The sequence below is a fragment of the Oryzias latipes genome, chromosome 7 (assembly GCF_053564925.1).
Source record: "Oryzias latipes strain Hd-rR chromosome 7, Olatipes_Hd-rR_3.1".
Classification (NCBI taxonomy): domain Eukaryota; kingdom Metazoa; phylum Chordata; class Actinopteri; order Beloniformes; family Adrianichthyidae; genus Oryzias; species Oryzias latipes.
Window position 1 is genome coordinate 14,687,983 of NC_136243.1, and position 9,029 is coordinate 14,697,011.

Sequence of the window (9,029 nt, forward strand, 5' to 3'; positions counted from 1 at the left end):
CACTGGAAAGGCTGTGGAAAGCCACAAACATTAACATAATAATTGCGTATAAACCACGTAAAATATGCATAAACTGCGTCATTCTCAATCGACCAAAATTTTTGAACAGCTCAAAACTGAATTCACATAAAGACCCATTGGCTAAACCCTCAATGGACATCTGCGCACATCGACAACTGATTAATGCAAGAAAAAACTTGTGGATTACGTTCATCGCACATGTATCACAAAAAAAGAAAATTTCATAAGTGGAAAAGGAGCTAAATGTACGTAATGGCTGTGTGACACGGCCTTAAAGAGCAGACGAAATATCAAACTGACCAAAGAGCAGGAGTTTGCGCGTAATGCATTTTACATTTAAAAAAGGGGCCCACAACAAGAAATTTAAGAAAAGCCTTGAAAGAAATCTTGAAAAAATTGAAGATTTTCTAATGTGTTCATGTGGTGAAAAAGGACAGTCCCATGCATCATACAATAATATGATAGTAAGAAAACTGTCAAGAGTAGTCAGTGTTCTTTTTACTTCTATCTTCCTGGTCATTGTTCATTTCGGGCAAAACTGTCGCCTAACAGCAGCTGTTTTAACTGTGTGACCTTCTAGGAGGGTTTGTACTGCTTTTGAGATAATAGGGGAGAAAGAAAACCACATCAAAAGCAGATGGGAATGTTTCTCATCCAAAGGGAACCAAGTCCACCAGACTGCCCTGCTGTGAAAGCGCCCCAATGAAGAAGAGTTAATTTAAGCACCTAATCCAGGTTAGGTTCTTCTTTGGCTCTCCTTTGGGTATGTCATATTTTTGAAAACATAAGAAAATAACATCATTTTGATAAATCATTCAGGGTTTTTACTTCAGAAAAGTTTTATTTTAAATATCTTATTAAAGACCCACTCCAATGAAAATGGTGTTTTAATCATGTTCTTATGGCATTTTTCTGATGATGGGAGACATTTATTCAAAACATAGTGAATCAGGAGCAGATGAAAATATGCCGTTTTAAAAAGCTTGTAAGTGTGACGTAGAAGCTACAATCAGAGGGCCCCAACCTCCATGGTCCTCTCAATTCTGATGCATCCACTTGCAGACAAATAGATCCATGTGATCTATTAAACTGGAATCTGGCTCAAAACTGTACGGCTGGATATCTACAATATTGCTCGCCATTTTTGTTGCATTGCTAATGTTAAGTTGGCCGTGTGAGGGGCTGTAAGAGCGTGTTAACTAATGAACTACTGCCTGTCTGCAGAAACTATGTCCTAGAAAACAACGCAGGTTTTTTAAATTTTGGCTAAACACGGTGTCATCGTAGTTAAAAAAAAATACTGGGAATACTTTTAAAATAGATCAAAAGATGATCAGAGTGGGTCTTTAAGATGTTTGTACCCTAATGAACTCAGTTCTTTCATTTACCAAGCTATTTGATTTTATTAACCAAATATCATTTCTTGACTAAATACATTAGCATATCACTGCAATTCTACAATCACATTTGCCTTAAAAAACTCTTAACAATCATTTTACTAATATTTCAATAGAAATGCCTACAAATGAGCAAAATGTTGCACAGTGACAGAGCTTTTGGTATTGGACCATGGGTTTAAAACTCTGTTATTTGATGTATTTTGTCAACGTGCACTTGAAAAATAATCTATTTTACGCAAAAGTTTAAAAATGTCCATTCTAGAGGACTATATAATGTAAAAAGGAGCCTTTAGCATCCTTTTGTGGTGACGTTTTACCAACAGTCAGGTTGGTGAGAGTTGTCTTTTTCCCTGGGGGGCCTGTATTCAGACCTCAATCTTAGTATTAGTTGGTTTATGATGAATGAAAAGACCTTAACTTATGAAAAAAAACAAAAGTTTGACTTGACTTAAGTCAAGATTTAAAGATAATCTGGGATTTTTATTTTTTTGAATATGCCTGACTGAAAAGTTGAAGATGCAGAGCTGAGAAAGGATAACCACATACAGTCAAAAGGGTCATGGTTACAGAGGCCAAGGTTTATAAAAGATGCTACAAAGGTTTTAAAGAAATGCTTGAAGTAATTTAAATTCGGCTCACACATCCCAGTGTTTAAACAGTATTCTTGTTTCTACATAGCCTGAGCTACAGTAGATCAAACTGGGTATGTGAATTTGTTTTTCAACTCTAAATCGTTTTCGAATAATATTTCTAGACTTTTGACCCTTTAAAAAATTAGAGTATTTTATTGTACAAAAAGTACACAAAAGTACACTGACCAAAAATATAAACGCAACACTTTTGTTATTGCTCCCATTTTTTATGGTATGAACTCAAAGATGTGAAACATTTTCCACATACGCAAAATAACCAGTTCTCCGAAATATTGTTCACAAATCTGTCTAAATCTGTCATGGCGAGCACTTCTCTTTTGCCAAGACAATCCATCCCACCTCACAGGTGTGCCATATCAAGATGCTGATTAGAAAGCAGGATTATTGCACAGGTGTGCCTTAGACTGGCCACAAGAAAAGGCCACTCTGAAAACTTCAGTTGTATCACACAAGACAATGCCACAGATGTCGCAAGTTTTGAGGGAGCGTGCAATTGGCATGCTGATAGCAGGAATGTCCACCAGAGCTGTTGCTAGGGAATTGAATGTCCATTTCTCCACCATAAGCCGTCTCCAAAGGCGTTTCCGAGAATTTGGCAGCTCGGCAGATCGAGTAGCCCATGGTGGTGGTGGGGTTATGGTATGGGCAGGCATACTGTATGTTATGGGCGACGAACACAGGTGCATTTCATTGATGGCATTTTGAACTCACAGAGATACCGTGACGTTTTATTTGTTTTATTGAGGGGGTCAGGGGACTCAGACAACCAGTCAGTATCTGGTGTGACCACCATTTGCCTCATGAAGTGTGACGCATCTCCTTTGCATAGAGTTGATCAGGTTGTCTATTGTGGCCTGTGGAATATTGGTCCACTCTTCTTCAATGGCTGTGCGAAGTTACTGGATATTGGCAGGAACTGGAACACGCTGTTGTATACGCCTATCCAGAGCATCCCAAACATGCTCAATGGGTGACATGTCCGGTGAGTATGCTGGCCATGCAAGAACTGGGATGTTTTCAGATTCCAAGAATTGTGTACAGATCCTTGCAACATGGGGCCGTGCATTATCATGCTGCAACATGAGGTGATGTTGGATGTACGGCACAACAATGGGCCCCAGGATCTCGTCACGGTATCTCTGTGCACTCAAAATGCCATCAATGAAATGCACCTGTGTTCGTCGCCCATAACATATGCCTGCCCATACCATAACCCCACCACCACCATGGGCTATTCAATCCACAACATTGACATCAGGAAACCGCTCACCCACACGACGCCACACACGCAGTCTGCCATCTGCCCTGAACAGTGTAAACCGGGATTCATCTGTGAAGAGAACACCTCTCCAACGTGCCAGACACCATCGTATGTGAGCATTTGCCCACTCACGTCGGTTACGATGACGAACTGGAGTGAGGTCGAGACCTTGATGAGGACAACGAGCATGCAGATGAGCTTCGCTGAGACGGTTTCTGACAGTTTGTGCAGAAATGCTGTGGTTACGCAAACCGATTGTTTCAGCAGCTGTCCGAGTGGCTGGTCTCAGACAATCTTGGAGGTGGACATGCTGGATGTGGAAGTCTTGGGCTGGTGTGGTTACGGTTGTGAGGCCGGTTGGATGTGCTGCCAAATTCTCGGAAGCGCCTTTGGAGACGGCTGGTGGAGAAATGGACATTCAATTCCCTAGCAACAGCTCTGGTGGACATTCCTGCTATCAGCATGCCAATTGCACGCTCCCTCAAAACTTGCGACATCTGTGGCATTGTGCTGTGTGATACAACTGTGGATTTCAGAGTGGCCTTTTCTTGTGGCCAGTCTAAGGCACACCTGTGCAATAATCATGCTGTCTAATCAGCATCTTGATATGGCACACCTGCGAGGTGGGATGGATTGTCTTGGCAAAAGAGAAGTGCTCACCATCACAGATTTAGACAGATTTGTGAACAATATTTCAGAGAACTGGTTATTTTGTGTATGTGGAAAATGTTTCACATCTTTGAGTTCATACTATAATAAATGGGAGCAATAGCAAAAATGTTGCGTTTATATTTTTGGTCAATGTAGTTGAAGATAGCTTGTATGCATGAAGGGGAAAAAAGTGTTTGACAGTCTCTGATTCTGTAAACTGTTCCACTTAAAAATATGGGTCAGTAATGTTCATCATAGATAAACTTAAACTGCGAGAGATAGAATCTAGAAGATCCCATTATATGATTTTTAAAAGAATTTATGTGTACAGTGGTTCAGAAAATAAATATTTAGCTCTTACAAACAAGAATATAGTCCTTCACAGACCTATTCTTCTTTAAGAAGCTCTTCTATTCTCCACTTGTTTCCTGTTTTACTGACTCCTATTCGAACTGGTTATCTGTATAAAAGACCTCGCTTAGAACTACACAAGGGAACTGGTCAATGACATGAGAACTAGAACCACAGTGACATAAGTCTGTATCAGTAACATGATGTCATGAATTAAAATCCTGCAGTGATCCAAAGGTCGCCCTGCTTAAGCCAGCATTTGTCCAGGCCCGTCTAAAGTTCATAAGAAACCATCTGGATGATCCAGAGGAGGATTTGAACATTTTTCATGTGAAGATCATGATTTAAGAATGCTTTTATAAGTGCAACTTGCCGTGTTTGGAGGAGAAAGAATGCTGACACGGCCCAAGAACGCCTTACCCACTGTGAAGCATGGTGGTGGAAACATCATGCTTTAAGATTGCTGTTCTGCAAAGGGGGCAGAAAAGCAGGTCTGTGTGAAGGAAATGTTGAATCGGACCATTTATGTTGAGATTTCTTTTTTCTTGGGGGGGGGGCAGGTTCGATCATTGAGAGCGTTGAAGATGAAAAGTGCCCGGATCTTCCAGCATGAAGATGGCACCAGAAAGCATTTTATGGTTCTGGTGTGGTCTCTGGACCTAAATTCAATAAAGAAACTGTGGATGGAGTTGAAAGTCTGTGTTGCCCAGCAACAGGCCCCTAAAAAAAATCTTAAACTCTTGAGAAGATCTGCATGGAAGAATGGACCAAAATAGAAGCTACAGTGCAAACCCGCTGAAGATCTATAAATCATACAAAATAATACAAAGAGACTTCCTGAATTCTTTGTTTACATTCTGTCTCTCTCAACTAAAGTGCATCAATGAGGAACTTTAAAGATCAAACTCATCTTTTAAAGTGGGACAACTTGCAGTATCAGTGACTGATAAGTACTTTTTTACCTCACTGAAATGTAAACAGTATCAGTGTCCATACTTGGAAAAGCAGAATGCATTACGCAAAGCTATCTTTTAACAGCTGTGGCAATCATCCTGCATGTATAAAAACGACACATTTTGCTGTTTTTCTGTGTCCTATTGTGATGTGTGACTCCATTTAAAAAAAGCAAATTTATGTATGTAACCCAAAAAAAAAAAAAACAAGACAAATTGCAGACCAATTTAAATAAAGTCATTCAAAATGAGCAAACATCTATTTAGTTCTTATTTTATGCATGAGAAACTGTTCTGTCTTATCAGTGAGCTTTCACATCTACAACATTTCTTTGATTTGATCATTCCAAACCACAATAACAAAAAAATATTGAAAATCAAAGCCTGAAATAGAGGTGGCACCCTAAAATGATTGCTGAGATTAAAACAGAGGAAGTAATACAATATCTTCTTTCTAGAGAAAATAAGTCAATATTTGAAATCTGTTCATTAACTTGGGAGACCAGCATTTTAAATTCAGTGGAAACCTAATTTTCGGCAAATTGATATTTGAATGAAGCGAGGGAGCTCTGTTTAAAATTCTCCAGTGGGTGAGTGCCACACCTTCCAGCTCCTGTTGGTTGGACTGCAGGGTCTGAAAAGACTGAAACATGAAACCCAGCTTTTCCTTCAACAAAGACTGACCACAAAACTGTGATTTATGAAGTATTTCCATACCTTTAAAACCAAAGACAAACCAATCTGTCGTAACGTACAGAAAACAGATAATAATTAACAGGAATTACAAAGAGGTGGAGTCTCAGACATTAAGATTCCAGATTTATTGTCATTTCACACACAGTATTTGCGAAGAAATACACGGGTGAGACGAGATGTTGTTTCTCACTAGCATGACAGTGCAAAAAACAGCAATAATAAAAATTGCAGTGAGAGAAATCCTAGAATAAAAAATGAGATGGATAAAGAATTAAGTGAATAAATAAAGATAAAAAATTTAAATATAAAATAAAATAGAGTAGAAAAGCAATCATGAAAGTCTTCCTGGGTGCAGGAATCGAACCAAAACAAAGATCTTCATCCAGCTATCAGAAATAACAGTTTTAGAATTATTAGTACCTGATTTGTCTTTCTCAAATTAGGCTGGACTGAACTAAACTTTTTTCCAAGTCCAAGTTTTACTTCCGTTTTTGTGTACGAAAACAAATATTTGAACAGAAATTGCTTAGGGAATGGCGATGTTTGTCAGTATGGGAAAACTTACTTATCTGCAGGTGTGCAGCCCCACACATTGACATTTGGACAGAGAGAGAAGAAACAATGATAAACTCCCACATTGCTCTGACACAGATGACCTATCCAACTCTGACAATTGTCCATTATGTTTGCTGCTTCTGACAGAACTTTTTTTTTTTTTACATTTTCTCACATATTCCATCATCTAATAGGAGGCATGATGGAAAAACAGAGTCTTTCATCAGCAGTCATGATAATATGAAAGACGTAAAAAGGAAATCCAAAATCCTTGGAAAAGCAGGAAGCATAAGCAAAAGATTGAGTGACTGATTTGGGTGCAAAGCAGTTTATTTTCTCCAAAATTAAAAAAAAATAAATGGCTTTGGGGATAAGCTGTTCACTTGCAACCGGAATAGGGCAGCAGGGAGATAAAGCCTGATGAAGAGTTGGAGGGAAAATAAGCGATAGGGCACGCAACATTTAGAAAAAAAGTCTCAGAATGCACTGACATTGCTGTACATGCTGGCCGGTTATTTATTCTAACTCTAAAGTTAAACCTATAAACAAGGATTGGTTCTGACTACATAATGGCAGGTCTCATAAATGGGTGTCAACTTCACTTTTAACCACCATATTGAATCAACTGTTCTGGACAATAACACTATAGATTGGAAAATAGCAGCTCTTTTTGTATATGTTCATGTCACTAAAGTTAAAGGGGAGTCTCCAGAGATTTTCCTGGGATTTTTCCTCCTGAAATTCTCAGTTTCCCAGGAGCAGCACTTTTATCCTGGGTTGCCCGCCAGCTACATCTTTAACCAAGTGTCTGTTGAAATCCAGCCCGTGACATGACATGCCAAGCATTCTCGTACAGCTGCACCACCCCGGGGCGTGGGGTTGAAAACAAAACCAAAAATTATTTTGGCATGTTCAGTTCTCAAAGGACTGCCTCGAAGGACAAAAGGGGCTCTTTAAATACTTGCTTGTGAGGAAAAAATGCAAAAATGAAGAGCAGAGAAGAGCTATTCAGGGCTTTAGAGCTACCTTTGGACTGAGAAAGCCATCATCAGACCTGTCTGCTTTGTGCTGACCCCCCCCCCCCCACACACACACACACACACACACACAACGTAGAGTACAATCAGTCAATCTGATAATAAATTGAAAAAAACTGTTATTAGTTGAGATAAAAAAAACTGGAATATTGATTTAAAGTAGCAACTTTTAGTCAAAAAATACAAATTTAGTTGACTGAAAATAGCAAAACCAAATACCATCTTTGTCTTTCTTTTTTCAATAAACAATGGCTCTTGCTAGTGCTTCTTAATGATTTTGTCGTGTCTCAAAAGAGGTCTAGATGACACAAATAAACAAATATTCAAGTGTGTTTTTTTTTTAACTTTTTAATCATTTAAAAATTGAAAAGTAAATCCAAATAACTGTTTATATCATTATAGAATAATCAGAAGGGCATTTTGAAATTGTTTTCCAGCTTCATATTTAACTGGCTTGCAGTCGTACAGACAGTTTCTGTCTGCAGTAATCCTCCTCCAGTGCACTGGAACGCTAATCAGATTCATGCAGCCTTTTGCACATTTTCCAACATCTTTGGAAAGAAGCTAATAAGGACCCCACACAGATAAAATCCAAAGTACAGTGATGAAAATTATTGAGTGGTGCCGTGTAAGCTCCAGAAAGATTCATAACATGATAACAAGAGATGTTGCTGCAAATGTTTGTTGTCCTTCACGTGTACATTTAGTCCTCGATGCTTTTACTACAAAATTAATAGACCGTGAAACCTATGTGCTTAACAAGAATGACATTGGAACCCAGACTGTTTCTTACTGGTGCTGTGGTGCCCTCTGGTGGCTGCAAATGCCCACAGACCCTTTCCAAAAGCTGAGAATATCAGGGAAAGTGTGTACATTTCCATAATTTTCATTAAAAAAAGTAAACTTTCATAGACTAAAGATGCAGGGCCCAATGTTTAATTGATTTTAAGTATATGTATATAGAATCTATACATACATATGTATAGATATATACACAAAAAATTATTTTTATTCTTGTGTTGTTAGGTCTACTTGTTTATTATTTTCTTGTGTTGATTAAATACAAGCACACCTTGACATGACTTTGTAAGCAAACATTTAAAAAGTGTGCAGGTAGCCTATACCTGTTTGAAATAGTTTAATACAAAATTAAATGTGTTGCCATTAATATTTACAATTCTAAATATTACTATAACAGTTGTATATATGGAGGTGTAGATTTAAAAAAAGATACATTTGCACATATTTAAATCGTATCAAGGTTTTTATTTCTTTGGGGGTAGTGTCATCGTTTTATTTCTGAAATGTAATAATGTCCTCAAGAGCTTCAACAAGGAAACAACTCGGTTTAAAAAATAATTTAACTACTTTAATCATGTTCCACAGTACAGACACGAGTGCATACTGTATAGGTGGTAATGTAATACATTCTAATTAACCAACATATTATT